The 13117-nt window shown below is 33.1% G+C and overlaps 1 pseudogene; it reads right to left on the bottom strand.

Moving 5' to 3' along the window:
* Window positions 1-4207: 4207 nt before the first annotated feature.
* Window positions 4208-9796, bottom strand: LOC148547668 (uncharacterized; annotated as a pseudogene).
* Between the last annotated feature and the right edge of the window lie 3321 nt (window positions 9797-13117).

The raw sequence follows: 13117 nt of genomic DNA, 5'->3' as shown, positions 1-13117 counted from the left end.
TCCAAAAGTTTTTTAGTTTCTTCCATATCCGCTACTAACGAGAAAATTGCTGAGCTCTCGAGGTTTGACAAGTCCATCTTCGCAGCCTTACCTGCTTGAATTTGGAGAGATGCTGGTTCTTTTAGCTTGCCATTCTCTTTCTCAAGGAGGAGAATCTTAGTGACGGGGTTGCAGAACAAGTAGACAAACTGAATAGAAGGATCGGCGGGATCAGGATAAAATGAATGGAGGGGCATGGAAGAGCCGACAATGGCGACGGAGATGTGAAGATTGTGAGCCTCGTTGATGACGGAGGATTTAGAATCGGTGTCGATGATGAAAATGCCGTCGGGGGCTGAGTGGGGCTGAAGAGCTTCTTGTTGCGAGAGCGGAACTTCTTGGGGCTGTAGTGGTTGGTGAGGAAGCCGCCGGTGTGCCAGAGGGAGTTGGTGGAGGGGGAGTAGGAGCCGACGCGGGTGGTCATAAGGTGGAAGATATCGTCCAAGAGAGGGTTGGTGAAATGCCATTGTTTTAGGGAGGTTTCATTTTAGTGCCAAAAGTGAAACGACAGCGTGGGACTGTCGGCGGTAAATAAATTGGCCAGAGATGTAGTGAGGTACTAATTTGGTGTATTCTTTACAAATTTAAAGACATAAAACAGTGCAATTGATAAGTCAAAAATTAGATAGGTGCAATTCATGAATTTCAAATACTACTTTAAAATTTAACTCTTACTTTTATATCATATCAAATTACCACATTATCCTTTATATTTAATACCACGTTACCTATTATTCGACAATATTTTTTTTAGCAACATTAGGTTAATATTTCTTTAACCATATATATTATATCAAACAAACTAATTCAAATTTTGGGATAGAAAATACAATAATTATACTCAAAATGAATTGTACATAGCATTTCACTATATTAGAGTAATAAAATTGTAATAGACACAGTAATTAAAATGAAAACAACATGTATATTAATTAATTGTTGATCAAATATTGCCAATAAAACATTTTGAAGGTGACTAAATTACTGTGTTTTTTAAAATAGATTTGACCTTTCAGGTTAATGGTGGCGAAGATGAGTTAGATCGAAGTAGTATAGATGAATACTGTGACACATCTTTAAGTGGGGATGATGACCAAAATGTCGTTGGAAATGGTTCCGAGACAGGTGAATTAGGTGACGAAGTCTGCAGAAATAATGTCGGTGGAGATTTTGTTGCGAGTATAGAAAAGTTTGGCAACTGAAATTGATCAACTGATTTTTAATGGTATTCTTATAAGTAGTGAAAAATTTTATAATGGTGGTGTCGGAAGATTCAGCAGTGATATGGGTGTTTTATTTGGGGCATGGTGTTTGAGACCAGAAGACCTTTTTTCCAAAATCAAATGTCTTGCCAGAAAAAAGAGATAATTAAAAAAAATGAGATCAGGCATTTGATTGTAACCAAAGCAGAAAAAGTTGTAAAGAATAGAATGTTCTCAAATTGAAACTTTTTTGCTTTGCTTTATGATGATTTTAAAATTTTTGAAAAACAATTCTCATACTTTTTATATGTTAAGATAATATTTTTTCTATTGATTATTTGAATCACTATTTCATATAAATTATGTGTCTTGTCAATTATATTTTATTTAAAATAATCAATTTATATAAATTATAACACTTTTAAATAAAAATATAAAAAAATTATATCATATATTGATATGTGTATAACTAAATTCTTTAAACAATATAAAAAAATAAAACAAAAAATAGTTTTATATTTCTCACTCAATTAAAAAGTTTATTTTTGTCATAATATTTATGACATAAAAAATAAGTTATTTTTTTGTCTTTCTTATTCTAGAAAATTAACTTTTATTTTTGTTATAATATTGATCTCCTTCTTTTTCTAGTTAAATGCTCACATATATATATATATATATATATATATATATTATACCACATAACTATTAATTGAGAAACAAGATTCTTATCAAAATTCAAAACTTTTAAAAAAATTAATCGAGATAATTCAATTCAATTTAAATGATAACTATTTCAATCATTTTAATATATTATTGATATGTTCAAAATTAATTATATATTAAAATTAATTTATACATATAAATAGTTCAAATGAGTAATAGCTCAAATGGCATAGTCTCCCTATACTCAATTAAGAGGTTGCGGGTTCGAATCTCATATCTTTGGTTAAAAAAAAATAGTATCTAAAATATTTTTATATAAAAAAAATTAAATTTTATTAAATACTTTAATATTTTAAATTATTAATATGATTAATACCTTTAAATATTTAAAGGATCGATTCAAATTTCTATAATTAGTGAAAAAATCCTCAGTCTTGTTTTTTTCTTAGATGTTTCCAAGTCGAATTTTAAATAGATAATGCAAGACTAAGTTGAATTAGGGTGGTTCAATTTATAATGTAGACTCATCTTAGTAAATCAAATTGAGGTAATTCAATTTATTATTATAAATCGAATTGGATTGTTTCGATTTTAATTTCTATGACCAAAATCTTAGATTTTCAAAAACGAAATAATATTTCTTCTACACTACTAAATTAAATTGACTTAATTCGTTTTACATAAATTCAAACTTTTGAGCATAAATAGAATTTGTATGATTCAATTTATGTATATATGTGTAAATTGAGCTTAGCTTATTCAATTTATAAAAAATCAAATAGGGCATTCGTGTAATCAAACTCCAATAAAAAATATGTGTAATTTTATTTGAATTCCAATCATTTGTTAAGAACTAAGATAAATTACCTTTTATATTTCATATGCACGTAACTTTTTTTTAAAACACGTTATCTTTATGATGGATTTAGAATTTTGCTTCAAAGTTATTAAAAAACTCTTAATAAAATTAAAATAAACTTCATAACAAAAAAAAAAATCTTAAAAAAGATACAATACTAAATATATTATTTTATCTTTATCAAGTATCAATGTCTCATTTTATTTCATTATAAAATTAATATCTTAAAAGTTATTAAATTAAAAGACTCATCTCCCGCAACGAAAAGTATATAATTCTATTCTAACTTAATTCAAAAACTAAATTATCCATATTTTTTTTCTTGAAGTATATATAAATTCAATTGTATTACACATATAATAAAATAAAAAAAAATCATATATAAGAGTATATTTAACATTTTTTTTATAAAAAAAATAGATTTTAAAAAATATTTTTGTCCGATACTTGTGTAACTGAAAAAAAGATTAAAAAAACCCATAAAATGAAAATATAACTGAAAAAAAGATTAAAAAAACCCATAAAATGAAAATAAAAAATTACCTTTCTCCAATTTTAACTTAAAATTATAATTCACTTCAATATATTCTAAAAGAGTAAAAATGACGAAATTAACCTAAATATGCTTTTACTACTACAAACCTCTTTTTGTCATTTTTTTGGTGAAAATTCTTCATCTTTAAGATTTTATTTCTCCACCTAGTTCTATTAACAAAGAATTCCTTCATTGCAAGCTCGCATACATAAATACTAAAAAAAAGTCAAATCTCCTAATCTAGTTCGAACCAGTTCCACTTCCTTTAAAAGGAATACATCACTGACATTGCAAAAAGAGAAACCCAACCCAATAGTATTAAGGGACCTATCCGCGTTGACAACAACACAAAAAGAGAAGCCCAACCCAATAGCTTTAAGGGACCTATGCACATGTACCGCGTTGACAACAACACGGCTCAGCTACAAATAAAAGATGATGGCAGCTCAGCTCAAATGGTAAATTATGTGTCTCTTAATACGCTGCATTCGGGGCACGTGTCATCCTCAAAATTATCTCTGTACATTTATACAATGTTGCATCTTTAAAGTAGAATTCACCATATTAATATGACTCAAATCAAATTTTTAAACTAAATTTTTCAAACAAGAATCATTCTAACTTTATGTGAAACTTCAAAATGTTTCTTTTGACATAATATGTGCGGGCTATCAGTTGAATTAATTATTTAAAATGCATCATGTATTTTGAAATAGAAAGCAGTGAGTTGATCATTTAATATGACCAGCAGCAATAATGCAAATATCTCAAAATGCGCAGATAATTTTGTACGAGTTGAAGAGAATATAGACACAACTCAAAGTAAGATCATATTCCTGAAAGACATCAATATTCAATTCATTGTTCATTCATAATCCTATTGAAAATGACCCACAAGAAATGTTACTAAATTAGAGTTGTCCTGTGCTGAAATCTTCCTCCCTTATTAGGTGGCCAAACAAACGCATGGCACATACAATTAGTAATCCCACGGTTCTCCATGGTGAAGACACTCTTCTTATGGACAGTAACTTGTAAGAAATCTCGCTCCATGGGAGGAGCCCCACTGTCAAGTTGCAATACTGCAAAGTCCTTCAATATGGACAGTGTGAAAATGGAAAAGCAGTGCGCGGATGAATCGGGATCGGAACCCAATAACTGCCTAGAGCATATTGCACACAGCTTCCCGTTGCCAAGGTCAACAAAATTGAATCTGCCGGGTCCTTCCATCGGTGGTAGAAGACCCTCAAAACCCACATCAAGGTATTGATATAATGCGACTAGGCCATTCTGGGGGTTAACGAGAATGGCAAGGACCTTGTTCAAAGGTGTATGAGGAGGTTCCTCCACATACTCATGTGTAAGGCAAACGGTGTAGTTGCTGCTTCCAAGACCGGGAAGGGACACATAAATGTGTGGGAAATAAGTAATACGACATTGGTCACTGCCGCTAATGAGTCTACCCGTTCTGAAGTTCGAAAGATTGTTATCAGCGGCAGACATATCCATCCAAGTCTCTTTTATGGGGTCGAAGTGGGCCAAATAGGAGTCTCTCTCCGACTCCCTGGACGATGAAAAAAAGAGGTTGTTGTCGAGGACGAACATGGTATTCTCGACATGTGGCTCGCTAATGATGGCGGGCCCCAGGAGCCATCAAGGGTTTCCAAACTCTAGAACCAGAACAAAGAACGTAAAATCTAGATTCATCTTTGACCCGTCGCCTCACATTTATATAGAAGTAAACATCGCCTGAGCCTGGCGTGTTTGCGATGTATGATTTGTGGAAAGGAAAGGGTGCACCATCCAGCGTTGAGGCAATTCTGCGCTCCTCAAATTTGATTTCGTAGATTGGCCAGGCGACCAGATTCCCCATGGAAACGGATTTGGCTCTGCCAATTTCACGCGGCAGGCTCAACTTGCAGGACGGCGCCATATAGATCTTGGAGTCGAACTCGAAGGGACACATATCATGACCTGGAAGATCCAAAAACATCTCGAACGGTGGTGGAGGTAAACAAGTCCAATCTTTGACATCAACTTCTTCCTTTAAATTGGTCAGTTTGATCACGATCAACTTTCCATACGTCATAAGGCAAAGGCACGCTTCCTTCGCCATTTCAAGTTTTCAACCTGCTCAGTTTTTCGTCTTTTTGACTCAGCAGCATCCAATTCCGCCATCACTCTCTCTGATCGAACGAGATCGGTGGTGCTGCGGCAGCAAAAAGCTAGGATTAGGGTAAAGCACTAGAAAGTTAAGAGTAGGGTGCATGCGGATCGGATCGAATATGATATCGGCCATAATTTAACCTTTTCCTTTTAATTATATTTTTGTGTAAAAAAATTAATAAAAATATTTCTTTCACACTTTTAAATTTATTTATTCCTAAAATATAATTAATCAATTTTTTTTAAATAATAAAAATAAAATAATACAATATATGAATAATAATTACTAACTAAAACATACAAACAAGTAAATATAATACCAAACTATATATATATATATATATATATATATATATATATATTTATTTATTTATTTATTTTTTAATTATTATTGTGTGGATGTGCAGATTCGCGGATGTAGAACAGATATTCGTGATCCAATCCGTAAAGGGTGTCTATCCGATCAAATCAATCTATGGATCGAATCAGATCCGCAATTTTCGAATCGAATGTGAATATTCAAACCCGACTCAATGTCGCTACTTGTGGGATCGTACCAGTATACTTCCCTATATGACTGGTATCCCAAACCCTTGAACAACGTAACAAAGTCCCCAAAGTTCACAAAGTCCAGGTCCATCTCAGGGAACCTCTCTTCCTTCCCATTTTCATAAACCAGGGCTCCATCAATCCCTCTGACAAACTTCCCTCCATGGTGAAAAACCGGCACCACAAAAACGTCAACCATCTGAAATTAACCAATGATCAACAACGTCTCAGTCAATAAACAGTTACCAAAATTTTGAACGAAACCCGTTTGTCCGAACAAGTTCCCCCCTACTGATCATACACACAACGTTTTCAAAAGAAATAAACCACTACATTATACCCCTGTTTCCCACACTCTCAACATGCACACACACTGCATTCACCCTTTCTTCCCACACAATAACTAAAACTTAAACGAAAAGGATCACGATCTTACCTTCTAAGGAAGACAGCAAGTACGCCCTCAACGAAACCCTCTTTGTTGGCCTCCCACAGCAACTCCACGACGAACCGATGGCTCTTCCACGTAGTGCAATTTTTGGAGGGAGAAACAGGGGTGGGGAGAACTTTGATCGTTGCTCTTCTAGGGTTTTCAGTAATTCAGAGGAGAAAGCATGGGTGTTATGGGTATTGCATATGGGAATTAAACTGTGTTTGGAGGGGTGGGAGAGAAACGGCGTCGTTTAAGGGGGCTGGGGACTAATCTGTCTTATTTCCAGAAAGTCATGCCAACGTGTCCCCCCGTTACATCCACGTCAGAGTCACGGCAGCCAACTCAGCACTTTCCGACGGGGCTAACGGGCTGAGATAAATGGGGGGATAGATTTGTCCAAAATTTTGAAGGGTCAGGGACATCATTGTATTTTGCAATCATCAGGGACGAAAATGTCTTCTAAAAAAAGGTCAGGGACGGATTTGTCCTTTTCTCTTATATTTTTGTGTAAAAAATTTAATAAAAATATTTCTTTCACACTTTTAAATTTATTTATTCCTAAAATATTTTTAATCAAATTTTTTTAAATAATAAAAATAAAATAATACAATATATGAATAATAATTACTAACTAAAACATACAAACAAGTAAATATAATACCAAACATATATATATTTATTTATTTTTTAATTATTATTGTGTGGATGTGCGAATTCGCGGATGTAGAACAGATATCCGTGATCCAATCCGTAAAGGGTGTCTATCCGATCAGATCAATCTGCGGATCGAATCAGATCCGCAATTTTCGAATCGAATGTGAAATATTTATCACGGATCTACGGATACGATTCGATCTACGAATACCCCTAGTTAAAAGATGAAAGATGGGGTTGTTGACAAGCGACCAGGTTTGGAATATCAACTTATACTCTCTATATATATATTAGCTTAATTTTTATATTTTTATTTTTAGAATTATAAATTTAATAGAATAATTTAAAATTTTAAAATAAAAATATTTAAAAACATATAAAAATTTTAATATTTATTTAACTTTAGAACGTATAAAATTTATGAATTTAAATTAAATAATATATTAAAAAAATTATGTGTAACAAAATAAAAATAAATATTTATAAACATTAAATACAAATTAATTATTTATAAGCATTATTAAGTTTATTTATTTATTTTTAATAATATTTAATTTAAAACAAAACACAACAAAACACTCGTAATCTTCATGCATAATTTTAATAAATAAAAAATATTTTTTTTAATTTTATATTTAATTTCTTAAATTATCTTTAATTTTATTATTATTTTTAAAATTATTAATTTATATTGTCTTTTTTTACTTTTTCATTTTCTTCTTTCACTTTTTTTTTCATCTGATCATAATTAATTATTATCATTATAGCAACTTTTAATATTTTCTATCACTTTGATTTATGACCTTTCATTCGGTCAATTTTTATGAGTTATTGAAATTTTATTAAAAGAATTTTTTTTTGTGTATTTTGAGACTTTAAATTATTTATACATTTTAGTATGTTATTGAGCGATGTATTGTATGTAATTTTTACATCAATTTTCAATAGAATTAAATTATAAATCAAGTTATTTTGTGTGTATTTTTTAAGGTTCTAAAAATTGGTCTTGATTGACCGATTCAATTGGATCAATCGAAAACTTAAAATACTAAAATTATATGAACTTGAAAAATATTTTTGTACTAATATTTCTCTCCAATTATTCTCCAAAAGATATAACCGGAATTGCTGAAGTAAAAAATAATTTAAAATTCCAATTAATAAACAACAATACTACTATATGTCAAGATAACATTGTTCTTAATTTATTTATTTTTTCTTTTTGATTTACATTTACTTCATATGTTGGATTGATCTAAGTAAAAAATTTTAAGTGACATGGACATTGGACAAGTAACAATTGGTTTGCAGATCTTAAAATTTACCAAAAAGATTTATGTTAGGAAGCTCAACATTCACCTGACATACACTCACTCTGTGACGGTGAGTCTAATAGAATAATTCTTGTTACTTATATTCAAACACCTTCCAACATTTAACAAAAACAAACCGTAATATGTTTGTTCGTTTATTAGTATACAATCATGATTCTATATTTTCAAACATATATTTAAGCATAGTAATTATTAGTCTTTGTTTGCTATATTACTTGACCCAACTCATTTATTCAAGGGAGGTATAATTCCACTTCAATTTTATACAATAAATACGACCAAAAAAATAATTAAAAAATAACATACAATAGAGACATAATCTAAGAAAATACGCATTCTATAAACAATGACATCTCATCTCATGCTAGGTATCACGTGTATCTATCCAATTATGATTTGTGAAACTTACTTGCAAAATTTGATCATGATATAAGAAAAAATTATATTGCGGAAAAAATTAAGTTGAGAAACCATCCAAACTTAAAACACAAGATGAGATCAATCCACTACAACAGTAAAAAAAAATATCTATCACAACTCAATTTTTCTTTGCTCATATTGTATAATTTATTTTTTGTAACTGACTATCAAAAGAGCTGTTTGTAATATTTTAATGTTCATATCCAAATTAATGAACGTGAACATGTTATAAATGACTTCCAATATTGTGCTCTACACAACTTTCTGTAACATAAGAAATATAAAAGTATATATGTATTTGTATATAAAGTTATAAACAAAATCATACTACTTGGTATATTGGCACCCCTTCCCCCTGGGACACTTTTGGAGTAGATCTTATCACCTTAACACAAAATGAAGCCTACAAAATTTGAAGCATTGACAATGTAACCAAAATCAAGTGTATATGAGAATATTATTAACTCAATGGTTCAGTGTACATTATACAAAACTGACTATTAAAATCAACGGAAAATTACAAAAACTTAGATTTAACTACACAAAAACTCTAGTGAAAAATCAGAAACACAATTGCAAACCTTAACAAAATCATTACATACCGAAAATGAAGAACCTAACAGAAAACCGAAAACAATCTCTCTTCATGAAGACGGAATTCAATAAAGAATTAAAATTATTCAAAACTACTGGGAATTACCCACCTCAAAGATACAAATTATGCGAATCTGTGAGAAGAAACCATGGGAAGTCGTTGCCTTTCTTAACATAAATTACCTCATTAGCGCTGGATTTGACCACCAATTCATTACCACCGAAAATCTCTCCCCAACAATGCTCCTTTCCAAGTTCAAACGGAGAGAAGCCAAGAAAGAAAAATGCATTATACACATAAACATAAAGGTATGAAATGGAAACTGAAATGCTTATAAAGTGCATTATCTTCACTAACCGTGTGTTATATTTTTATGTCATGAAAAAATTATAAAATTATAAAATACCGCCTATGTTACACTTGCGGTACAAAGCCGGTCCCAAGTCCAGATAAAGGAGAAGGGTTGTGTTAGGTCTTCGACAACCAATATAAAAATATAGTCGAATACCCATGACATGAATCAAAGACATTATTGCGCTAAAACTAGGTCGTTGCCCGGAAGCAACGCGCTGTATGGCTCGAGTACGGTGTCAAATGAGCAACAGCCGTTGCATCGGTGCCCGGATGAAGTGATAAATGAGCAAGGGTTCTCGCGTTTTCGTGAACGGACGAGGGTAAATAAGCTAGTTCACAAAGTAAAAGGTAAAAGTCAGAGCAATAAAAGGTTGAGATTTGGGACATGGAGCATAGGCACTCTAACAAGAAAGTCCATGGAGATGATGGACACCATGACAAGGAGGAAGATTAACATTATGTGCCTACAAAAAACAAAATGGGTTGGTGCGAAGGCTAGGGAGTTGGATACTTCTGGTTTCAAACTTTGGTATACAGGAAAGGTGAAGAATAGGAATGTGGTTGGAATTATTGTGGATAAGCAGTGGAAGAAGAACGTAGTGGATGTCAAGAGGGTGGGAGTTCAAATCATCTCTATCAAACTTGTGGTGGAGGGAGGTGCTTTCCATGTGATTAGCGCCTATGCACTGCAAGTGGGCTCGGACGAACAACACAAGATAAGATTTTGGGAGGATCTAGAGAGTTTAGTTCAAGACATACCTTTGGGAGATTAGATTTTCTTAGGAGGAGATTTAAATGGCCATGTTGGGAGAGAAGTGACTGGGTATGGGAGTATTTACGGAGGCCATGGTTTCGGGGTCATCAATGCCGAGGGTAAAACTATTTTGGACTTTTCCTCAACCTTTGATCTTTTCATCGCAAATACATGTTTTAAAAAGAGAGACGAACATCTTATAACCTATAAGAGTGGCAGGACAAACTCTCAAATCGACTTCTTCTTGTTGAGGAGAGTCGACCGGAAATTTTACATTAATTATAAAATTATCCCGGGAGAGAGTTTGACAACACAACATAAGATGCTTGTCATGGATTTTCGCGTTGAGCAAAAGTTGAGAAAAAGACATCATACAAAGAACCCAAGGACGAGGTGGTGGCGGATGAAAGGTGAGGAACAAAGAAGCTTTCTAAGACGGGTAAGAGAATAGACAAAATGGGATGAGAATGGAAGCGCGGAAGAGATGTGGAGTGAGATTGCAGAAGTTATTAGAAGAACAGCAAAAGAAAACTTTGGTGAATCTAAAGGAATAGGACCAAGAGACAAGGAGTCCTGGTGGTGGAAATTGGAATTTGAGTGTACAAGAAAAGATAAAGAGAGTGCTTTAAAGAGTGGTCTTTATACCATAACGCAGATAACTGGAAAAATACAAGGCGGCTAAGAAAGAGACAAAAGTAGCTGTAAGTGAACCAAGAACAAGAGCATATGAGGGTCTCTACCAGTCTTTGGACACGAAAGAAGGAGAAAAATGTATATATACAATCGGAAAGAGCCGTGAAAGAAGAACGAGAGATTTGGATCAGGTTAAGTGCATAAAGGATAAGGATGGAGAGGTGTTGGCTCGAGAGGAGATGATTAATGAAAGGTGAAAGAACTACTTCTACGAGTTATTTAATGAGGAACAGAAGACTCTTCCGAGCCTTGGTTGGTTATGCACAAGGGAAGAAGATCAAAACTTTGACTACTATCAAAGGATTTGAGACTTCGAGGTAAAAGAGGCTCTAAAACAGATGAGATTTTAAGGTCAAAGAAGATGCCTGATGAGTGAAGAAAGAACACCTTGGTACCTATCTATAAGAATAAGGAGGATATACAAAGTTGCGAAAATTATAGAGAGATTAAGCTTATGAGTCATACCATGAAGTTATGGGAGGTTGAAAAAGAGACACAAGTAACAGAAAACCAATTTGGATTTATGCCAAGCAGATCTACCACGGAAGCAATATACCTTTTAAAAAGGATGATGGAGAGGTATCGTAGTAATAAAAGGAATCTACATATGGTGTTTATTTATTTGAAAAAAGCGTATGATAGGTACCAAGGGAGGTCTTATGGAAGGTTTTAAAAAAGAAGAGAGTAAGGATCACATATATTCGTGCAATTAAAGACATATATGATAGGGCCACAACTAGTGTGAAGACTCAAGGAGGTGTGACAGAGGAATTTCCTATTGGTATAGGATTACACCAGAGATCATCCTTAAGTCCATACCTTTTCACATTTGTTTAGGAAGTACTCACAGAGCACATTTAAGAGCCTGTGCTATGGTGCATGCTTTTTGCTGATGATATCATCCTTATGGGAGAGTCAAGAGAAGACCTAAATAAGAAGTTGGACTTATGGAGAGAAGCTCTAGAAGTGTATGGTCTACACATAAGTCGTAGCAAGACGGAATATATGAAATGTAAGTTCAGTTTGAGAAGGGAAAACCCTAATATAAAGGTGAAGATTGGAGAAAACATCCTACGAAAAGTTAAAAGTTTTACGTATCTTGGATGCATCATACAGGATAATGGAGAGATTGAACAGGATGTAAATCATAGGATCCAAACAGGTTGGTCAAAATGACGAAGTGCATCTGGTTTTATTTGCGACAAAAAAAGTGCCTTTAAAATTTAAAGGTAAATTCTATTGCACCGCTATAAGACCGGCTATACTTTATGGTACGGAGTGTTGGGCGGCCAAAGAGGAGCACGAACATAAGTTGAGTGTGGCAGAGATGAAGATGTTAAGATGGATGAGTAGTCATACGCGATTGGATAAAATAAGGAACGAAGATATAAGGGAGAGAGTTGGAGTAACAACCATTGTGGAAAAGATGGTTAAATCGCGTCTCAAGTGGTTTGGACATGTGAAAAGAAGACCGATAGAACACCCAATCAGGAGGGTGGATGAGATGGAAGATGGACAAGGGGCGAAAGGCAGAAAAAAATCTAAGAAGACCATCCATGAGGTGGTCAAACGAGATTTACATGTAAACAATCTCTCTGTAGACATAATACATGACAGAGCACAATAACATCGTTTGATTCTTGTAGCCGACCCCACCTAGTGGGACAAGGCTTCTTTGTTGTTTTGTAGAAAACGCATTTATATATTATGAGAATTGATCACCTGATTGGCAGCCTGTGCGGTAAACAGGCTGGTAAATGGCAAAGTACTTGTATCTTCTCTTTGTTTATCCTTTTGTTTTGCCCTTTATATTTTCAGTCTTTCCATTATCATATATGGACATATGCTCTTTGTTCATTTGCAA

Source organism: Arachis ipaensis, chromosome B8 (assembly GCF_059453495.1).
Source record: "Arachis ipaensis isolate K30076 ecotype BB chromosome B8, ASM5945349v1, whole genome shotgun sequence".
In the NCBI taxonomy this organism is placed as follows: Eukaryota; Viridiplantae; Streptophyta; class Magnoliopsida; order Fabales; family Fabaceae; genus Arachis; species Arachis ipaensis.
The sequence above is the reverse complement of the archived record's forward strand: the minus strand, read 5'-3'. Positions and strand labels throughout refer to the sequence as shown.